This window comes from Asterias rubens, chromosome 2 (genome assembly GCF_902459465.1).
Source record: "Asterias rubens chromosome 2, eAstRub1.3, whole genome shotgun sequence".
NCBI lineage: Eukaryota > Metazoa > Echinodermata > Asteroidea > Forcipulatida > Asteriidae > Asterias > Asterias rubens.
In genome coordinates, this window is record NC_047063.1 from 23,859,143 (window position 1) to 23,867,864 (window position 8,722).

Consider the following 8,722-nt stretch of genomic DNA (forward strand, 5'->3'; position numbering starts at 1 on the left):
CCCTAGACGCGAGTGTTTTTATCGTCCTGGCTGGCGAGCCGCCCTTCCTCCTCCACGCTCGGAGGGGGGCTCCCGTTGTGTTTGTTATTATTACAGGGTGGATGATCATCAGTGGAGCAGAGTGTCACGACCACCTATTCATCACTCTGTGCGTAGTCAGGATTTCTTTTTGTTAAAGGGGATCAGTGATGTCCTTGATCAAAAGAAAATCATTTTCGAAGAAAGTTAACAGTGACAACATTGTTGGTTTATGTATTTATTTACTTATCAGTTTGTTTATCCATATTAGGCTACAACGATCACTATGGCTGTTACACTTGATTGTGGTTAACACACATAGTTAACAAACAGGCGTCAACAGGCGTCAATTAACGAGGTCATGTTAATTTCTTCATAGGGGAGGGGCTAGATGTAGAATACACGAAGGTGCAGGGCAAGGAAAAGCGTATAATTATTGGAGGGATGAGAAAAGAAGGATAGATGGGTGCATGCGAGATTAATTCATTATTTTGTTTTATTATTAAAAGGCAGTGGACACTATTGGTAATTACTCAAAATAATTAACATCATAAAACCTTTCTTGGTAACGAGTAATGGGGAGAGGTTGAGAGTCAGTATAAAACATTGTGAGAAACGTCTCCCTCTGAAGTATCGTAGTATTTAATAGGGAAAGAAGTAATTTTCCACGAGTTTGATTTCGGGACCGACAGCTGAAGGAAGTGGGTGAATTATAAAAAAAAAAAAAAAGGGGGGGGGGATGAAGGACGAGCACTTAAACGTTTTCGGGCGTGAATGCGATCTGTACACAGAACCAAACCAATAACATCTTTGAAATTTTCAAACAGCCGTTAAATGGCTACTTGTGGCATTATTCAAATATATTTTTTAGACACGTGGTTAAAAAACAAAAACAATGGTGTTTTCTGACGTTATTCTCTCGCAACTCGGACGACCATTTGAGCTCAAACTTTCACAGGTTTGTTATTTTATGCAAATGTTGAGATACACCAAGGGAGGGACTGGTCATTGACAGTTACCATTAGTGCCCAGTGCCTTTAACTACTGAAGAAGCGAATTACCTTGATGATCACTGCAAGGCGGCAATTGTCGATAGCTAATACACGAAGGCCCAAAATATCTTCAAATTGAGCATGATTTTGATTGTACTGGGGGAAGGGGGCGTTCATGTTTGAAGCTTCAGGGATTCCTCGTTAACTAATTGGTTTAAAGATAATAGATCCCAAACATTTATCGGTTCCTGCAAACACGACTTGTTATCAATCATACTTCACACGAATGCCTGGAAGGACGAGATTTAAACCCTTCTCTTTAGAACGAAGCCCCCGGGGAACCTAGGGTGCGTTTCATGATCGAAACCAATACCTGTTTTGGTTGAATTGGCCATGGTTAATTCTTCCTCCATGGTTATAGTCACTGGCCACTGACCGAAGCAGTTACAGTTACAGCCGCGAAAACGCACCCCTGCTAATCCCTAACTCCGGCTGCAGTCTCCAGATACCCAAACAGCGGGGGAGGGGGGAGGTGGGGGTGTGATGAGTGATCAGATAGAGTGTGGATATAGTGTGGGGTGCTCATTCGTGTAATGTTACGGAAACCGATGGGAAAAGGGAAAACATAGAATCATTTGATAGAGTATAACACGCGTGCGGTTAAAGGCACTGGCCATTTGGTAACTACTCAAAATAATTGTTAACACAGAAACTTACTTTGTGCAGGGACGAAGGAAAGAACAAAATAATGCATTTTTGAGAATGTGAGAACCAAACGTCTCGATGAGCAGTTTGGTCGGAATGCGCTAAATTCATTATAGTTCTTTAATAACCCAAGAATGTGTTCTAATTTGAATCAGGGATTAAACATAATTGGTTTTTGAAAGAGTATGTATTTCATTCTTCAGCGACTGCTTAATAATGTCTCTGGCGATCAAATGTTTTAGTGCCGCGTAATCAACGATTCTCCAATCAAATTACAATGGTATATTGTTATATAATACTCTGTATACGTACCTTAATTAAACATTCCCGAACACATCTGAACTCCTTTGCAGTATTCAGCACCGGCAGCCAAATTGGCACATTTGCTGCTTAACCACCATAATATTGACAACCTCGCTACCCTCTCAAAGGTACATAATCCATTATTAACTCCTGTGTGATGAGAAGCAGTTCTTGTTCGAACCCACGATCTATATACGCTCAACACAAAACGTAGCCCAGCACAACAAAATTGTGCTTACCAAAACATGGTTACCAGCCCAACTACCATAATAACAAAAACAATTTGTGACTGGTATCCTGCTCATTTTTGCTCTGCAGAGAGTTGTTAAGTAATTATTTACTGCTTAAGCAGCTCTATTACATTGGGCCCATATTGTGACCTAATGTAGCCATCAGTACTTTAAGTTCGATACTTTAAGTTCGATACTTTAAGTTCGATACTTTAAGTTCGATGCTTTCGACCGCTCAGCAAAGATGCGCTACAGTTGTTTCCAAATGAGCATGCATATCAAATGAAATGATTGAATGACTACAATCATTATTATAAACACGCTAACGGTTAAAGGCGCCGATGGACACTATTGGTAACTACTCAAAATAATTGTTAACACCGAAACTTACTTGGTTTTAACGAGCAATTGGGAGCTGTTGATAGTATAAAATATTGTGAAAACGGCTCCCTCTGAAGTAACGTTCAATTCAGGCATCTGAAACACACAAATAATTTGTGCTACAAGCTTTTGTTTTCTTTTTCTCTTGCAACTTCGACGACCAATTGAGTTAAAATTTTCACAGGTTTGTTATTTTGTGCATTTATGTTTAGATATACACCAAGTGAGAATACTGGTCTTTGAATTGCCAAATCTGTCCAGTGCTTTTAAAGACGTGCACCATACCGCTACGTGCTGTAACTCGTGAAATGGCAGACTATTGGGATTGACGTCATTGCCAGGCAGGCAGTTTAGAAGACGTTTATCCGAAAAAGAACGAATGGAAGAAAGACCTCATGCACCACATCATGATCGTAACGTGTTGTCAATGTTTTGATTTGTGACAACGCAAAGTTATTCGCAATTGGGAGATAAACTTCACATGGGATCAATCATAACATCCTAAATTATCATTAGATTAAATATATCCAATGAACCTGAGGAAAGCCTCTATAGCCTTGGGTCATATCTAAGAAATTCCTTGAAATGTACCGCCACTTTAGAAGACTTTAATTAAATCCCACGTAATTGAAAGGTTAAGCATCTGAAATTGAAAACTTATGTTTTTTATTAAAAACAATTATTAAACAGAAAACTTTCGTTGTAGCATCATCTTCCTTGACTATAAATCAACAGAAAGTATTTTACAGTTGACTGAATGGTCCAATCACCAATCATCGTAAGACCTTATTTGGGGAAATATCAAAATGAAGCTAAGAACAAGTTTTACTATCTGTCTTTTGCCGCAAAAGTGTTAAATTTTGCTTTATTTGGAAAGTGTGCACTCCTTTTGCACGTCAATGTTACAATTGCGATTGGGGTTAAGATTACGGATGGGATTTTGTTTAGTGTATGGGCTAACCATGGATTTGGGTTAAGGTTAGGCTTAGATTAGGATTGGAGTTATGGTTAGGGCTAAGGTTAGGATTTTGGTTACGGTTGGGGCTAAGATTGTGGTTCGGGTAGGGTTAGGGCTAATATTGGGGTTCGGGTAGGGTTAGGGCTAATATTGGGGTTGGGGTAAGGGTAGTGCAAAGATTGGGATAATATTGGGTCAAGGGTAAAGTGCTATGGTTGGGGTTTGGGGTTGGGGCTGGGGCTAAAACAGTTGTCTTAGGTTCTGGGTAAGGCTACAGTTAGTACATTTTCTCAATATAGGTTCATCTCAAGCAAAAACGACAAGTTCGAGGTACAAGGTCTTGACAGTGTATGGAAGTACTCGTGCTCGGATAACTAAAAATAAACCATAAAAACACTTCAAGACTTTAGTATATCACGCTGAAAACGAGTGTTCTGGTCATCCAATTTCAATGTATTTCATGGAGGTAGTTTTGATAATACAATAAAATTACAAACTGCGTGGTGTAACAAGCTTTCCTCGTCCAACAGGGACTACAATTATTCATCTTGGAAGGTAATCCAGTTAAAAATATATGGGCCAGTAGTAATGTTACGTAATGTGAGAAGGACGGTTTTTTAATTTATGAACCTTCTTGCAGCACGTCACACAGGAATGCATCTAATTTCTTTGATTGAAGAATACTGTACGTGACCGATTCAATCCGTAAAAAAATAAAATAAATAATGTATAATTATATCTAAAACTGCTTATCCTCAGCTTATGGGAACGACAATTCCAAGTTAAGAGTGTACTTACACGAACACCTTTATTTTGTACATGCATGATCCCCTATCGTGTACGTACACGATAAATCCGAACATCTCGATAAGATACTTTTGTTTTTATTCATACAATGTGGTGGCATGAATAAGCTCTCCGTAAATGTTGACTCATTGAATACAGAGCTACATGTCATGGAGTAAACACATCGCCTGCATGCTTCACAATAGGCCCTTTTCGAAACGACTGGATTTGGCTTTGGATTCGGCTTAGGCTAGCTTGGCCCCGCGGTTGTTTTGACAATTGCGCGTGCTTTGCGTATACGCGCTCGTCAGGGCTTCAGACGAGAGTACGGAGCCTGAAGACGAATCCAAAACCGCAGTCGTTGTTTCGAAAAAGGCAATAATGTCATCCAAGAAGACAATTGGGTTCGCGTTACAAAATTACTGTGGATAAAAATCAACCCATTACTCTACCTGTCTTTCATTACACTTGGTTGAGTTTAAAGGAACGTTACAGAATTGGTAAGAAACAAAAATCGTGAAGATCACAGATTTACACGGTCTAATGATGATGATAGTCAAAAACATCTCTTGAAATATTTCAGTATGAAATATCATATTTGATGAGAAATAAATAATATTACTTCGCGTTTTATTCAATTTTATGTTGACATCGATGCAATGCAAAATTTGTAATCGTTTTTTTACTATTCTCTCGTGACCCAGATGGCCGATCGATCTCAAACTTCTACAGGTTTGTCAGTTTATGTATATGGTGGATTACATAGTGCTTACACTGCCAGCAAGTATTTTGTTAGCAAAAAAACAACTCTATAATGTTCCTTTAACTGCCAGCCCTAAGCGTGTAAGTTAATATTAATAGTTGATGAGACAGTAGCGGGTGGTTTTTTCTTCATCTTTTTTTCTTCTTTGGTTGCAAAATTTCAGCAGCTGTCGGCAGTGACAGGTATCTGGGTGTGCTTGTTACATATCAATGAGCAGACACTCGTTTTAATTAACCTTAAAAATCAACAGGGTGGGGGCTGGGTCTAGAAGGGCTATGTTGTGCACATTTAATGGAACACATTGCCTTTGGATTGGGCGCTTTGAGCTATAAAAAAATCATTTGTTTTGAAATGAATATGGTTGGGAAAGATGATTTCAAAGTAGAATATAATGTATCTGTGCACATACGGTTTTTTTTTGTATAGCTAAAAGCGCCCGGTAAATGTGCCCGAATGCGAGCCATGGGATAAGCTAAGATGTGGCACAAAAAGTGGGAGTTATTGCACAATTCCCTTATTTTCATTTTCAAATTTAAGCCTGCAACCATCCAATAAATTAAGGAAGAAATTGATGAACCAAAGAGTGAAATGAGCACACCATTCGCCGGGCATGACGTTTTGAGCTTTTGAGGGAGTTTACCTCAAAATATGAGAGAAGCCTGTCTGTTTTTTCTTCTTCTTTATCTGGCTGGTTTTTACAAGCTTCTGCTTATCAAAATGGCCCCCATTCTGTTTTAATGATATTTTGCTTAACTGGTATGTAATTGTCGATGTTTTTCCTGGAAGTATGGAAATATATGTGTATTTGAATTGAATTGAATTGAATTGAATTGAATTGAATTGAATTGAATTGAATTGAATTAAATTGAATTGAATTGAATTAAATTGAATCCACCTGTTTTCAACTGACCATTTCAATAATAACCTGAATGAACGTTTGGAAAAACGAAAATAAATGGTGAGATAAAAGCCATCAATGATGCATCATTCAAAATGTACTTCTCTATCTCAGATGAAGTTGTTTATACTATTGAGGTATCATGCCTTCAGTCAACAATAAGAAATTTCAGTTATAGTGCAGTACCTTTGACCCTAAGTTGACCTCTCAGTGGAAAAAAGGACGAAAACAGAGGAGGAAGACGATAAAGAGAACGATGAAGAAAAAAACAGAAAAAACGGAGCATGACGTCCGGTCGGATCGCACCATGGCGGGGGATTATAGAATATTCGGAACAAGTCAACGGATTCCAGTTGATCTGATATTAAGGGGTTAGATGCCGGATCCACATCCTGTTTGCACTACGCTCGGATTACCCGCCACTCCTTCTCATCAAATATGGAGCTCTGAGATTGAAACGGATCCCGGCCACGAAAAAAAAAAAAAAAATGTATCCACGTGTTTTCTGCTCAGAGCGACGGGAGTTTGCAGTGCTCTGACGAAGAATATTATAAGTACAACAAGTTTGTGGGTTGGTGGTTTGGAGAAATTGTCATACGATTCTTCGTCAACAGTATTTGTTTTTGATATGGGGTTATACGACTCTGTTTTCTTCAAACGTCATCAAATTAATCACAAACAGCCACATTTAATGGAACAATCAATCAATGATTACAACTATATGGGCTGTGGCACAAACAATAACATGATTAAATGACAGGCTATATCGAATAAATAGGCTTTGTAAAGTGACGCAGTTTAAACAGGAAGCTGACGCGGTAAAGGCTTTTCACCCCGCGCGAACAAAACAAGCGGCTGCGTAAGTTTCGTGATCGGAGATGCGCAATTTTTTAAAACTTTGTTCAAGTAACTTGACCTGAGGTCAAGTTTTCCTATCGGTTTGTCTTCATTATTTTGTTGAATTTATGTTTACTTTTATATATGTTGTTATTAGTATTACATCTTCATCAACATATGTAACTAACATAAAGGACTAAACAAAATCTCCCAAACGTAAAACTCCATAAGGTTGGGACCACAATGGTCCCGAAAGTTAAAATAATACATACGAGACTTTCGCGAGACTTGCACAGTCTATATAGATACATGTACACATTTTTCTTTGTCATACGATTCTTCGTCAACTGTATCATGATGAATACGAATGGCCTAAAATGGAGATACCATCACAGTGTGTGGGTAGGGCTGATGGGCTGATAGACGAACCATACCAATTTACAAGCCGTGGCGTAATTCCATTTCAATGGGGCGGGGGATGGGGGTTTGGATTTTCAAACTTAACTATAGTTTACAGCGTTTAGACACACCATGCTTTAATAAAGAAAAACAAACAAATCCTTGTTTACTTGTTCTAATTGAATTGCATTTTGATAATAGTTTGAGTATTTAATTGTTTAGGAATGCATATTGGGTGTATATTGGCACGCAAAGTTTTTGGGAAGCATGTTTTTGTATCAGATAATAGATTTGCCAAACCGTTTTTTTTAAGTAAATTAGTCTGTATATAGAAACTATCGGTGTCGGTAAAAGCTGTCGGTGGCCTTCTAAAAAACATAGAAACAATACAAATTGAATCTATATGGTTTTTTTTTTGTTTTTTTAAGGGACAACGCACTGGTTTTTATTTTTACTTGGCCTATGCTTTACAAAGGAAGCAAAACTTAAAAACTTCGTGATAAGAGCAAATTGTTTGTCTCGAAACCAAACCAACCAATCAACAGGAGTGTAATTTTTCAATTCGAACATTCCTCCTACACCATTAAATACTCAACAAACCCAGTCCGAATGCAACGACGGTTGCGAAGCAACAAGCCCTGGCTTCCTGCTCAAAACAGTATCACAATTTCGCCACTGCTTGATCGGCAGAAAAAAGAACAATATTTACAATCGTTCGATTCGAGATCACTGTGCAGCTGGGTTGTTATGGAGGGCCCCATGAGACAAGACAAAACATTTATTGATGATATTCCAAGCAGGTGTGTAAAGGTAGATCTAAACCCATTAAGAAGGAAATACGGCAATTTATTAGATTCCCGAGTCCCCACCATGGTTCCTGGTGGGCACGCTTTTAAGCATAAACTACAATTATTTGCCTTCGAAAACGTCCGACCATTTAAGGGAAACGTTACCTTGGATCGGGCGAGTTGGTCTACGAAAAATGTTTGTTATAATTATTATTATTATTTATTCGACCAATACAAGTTACAACAATCAAGTTACAATAGCACAAGACAGAACATTAACGGAAAAACAATTTAAAAAAAACAAGAAATAAGGAAAGATGTTTTCACACATATGCTTCGAAATATTGCGTGGTTTTCCTTTTACTTATAGCGATAACACGGTCGGTCAGTTTGTGGATTAAAACAAAGACCGCTTTACCACTGGTCCCACAATATTGCAAAATCTTCGATCCCTCAAAAGGGTATATTGGTAAAAACTCAAAACAAAAACTAACTTAAAAACTGACTTGGTAACGAGCATTGGAGAGCTGTTGGTAGTATACAATATTGTGAGAAATGGCTCCCTCTGAAGTAGCATACTATAGATTTTGAAAAAGAGGTAATTTCTCACTAAAATATAAAAAGAAATATTTTATTCCTATCTGAAAGCACACAAATTCGTCCA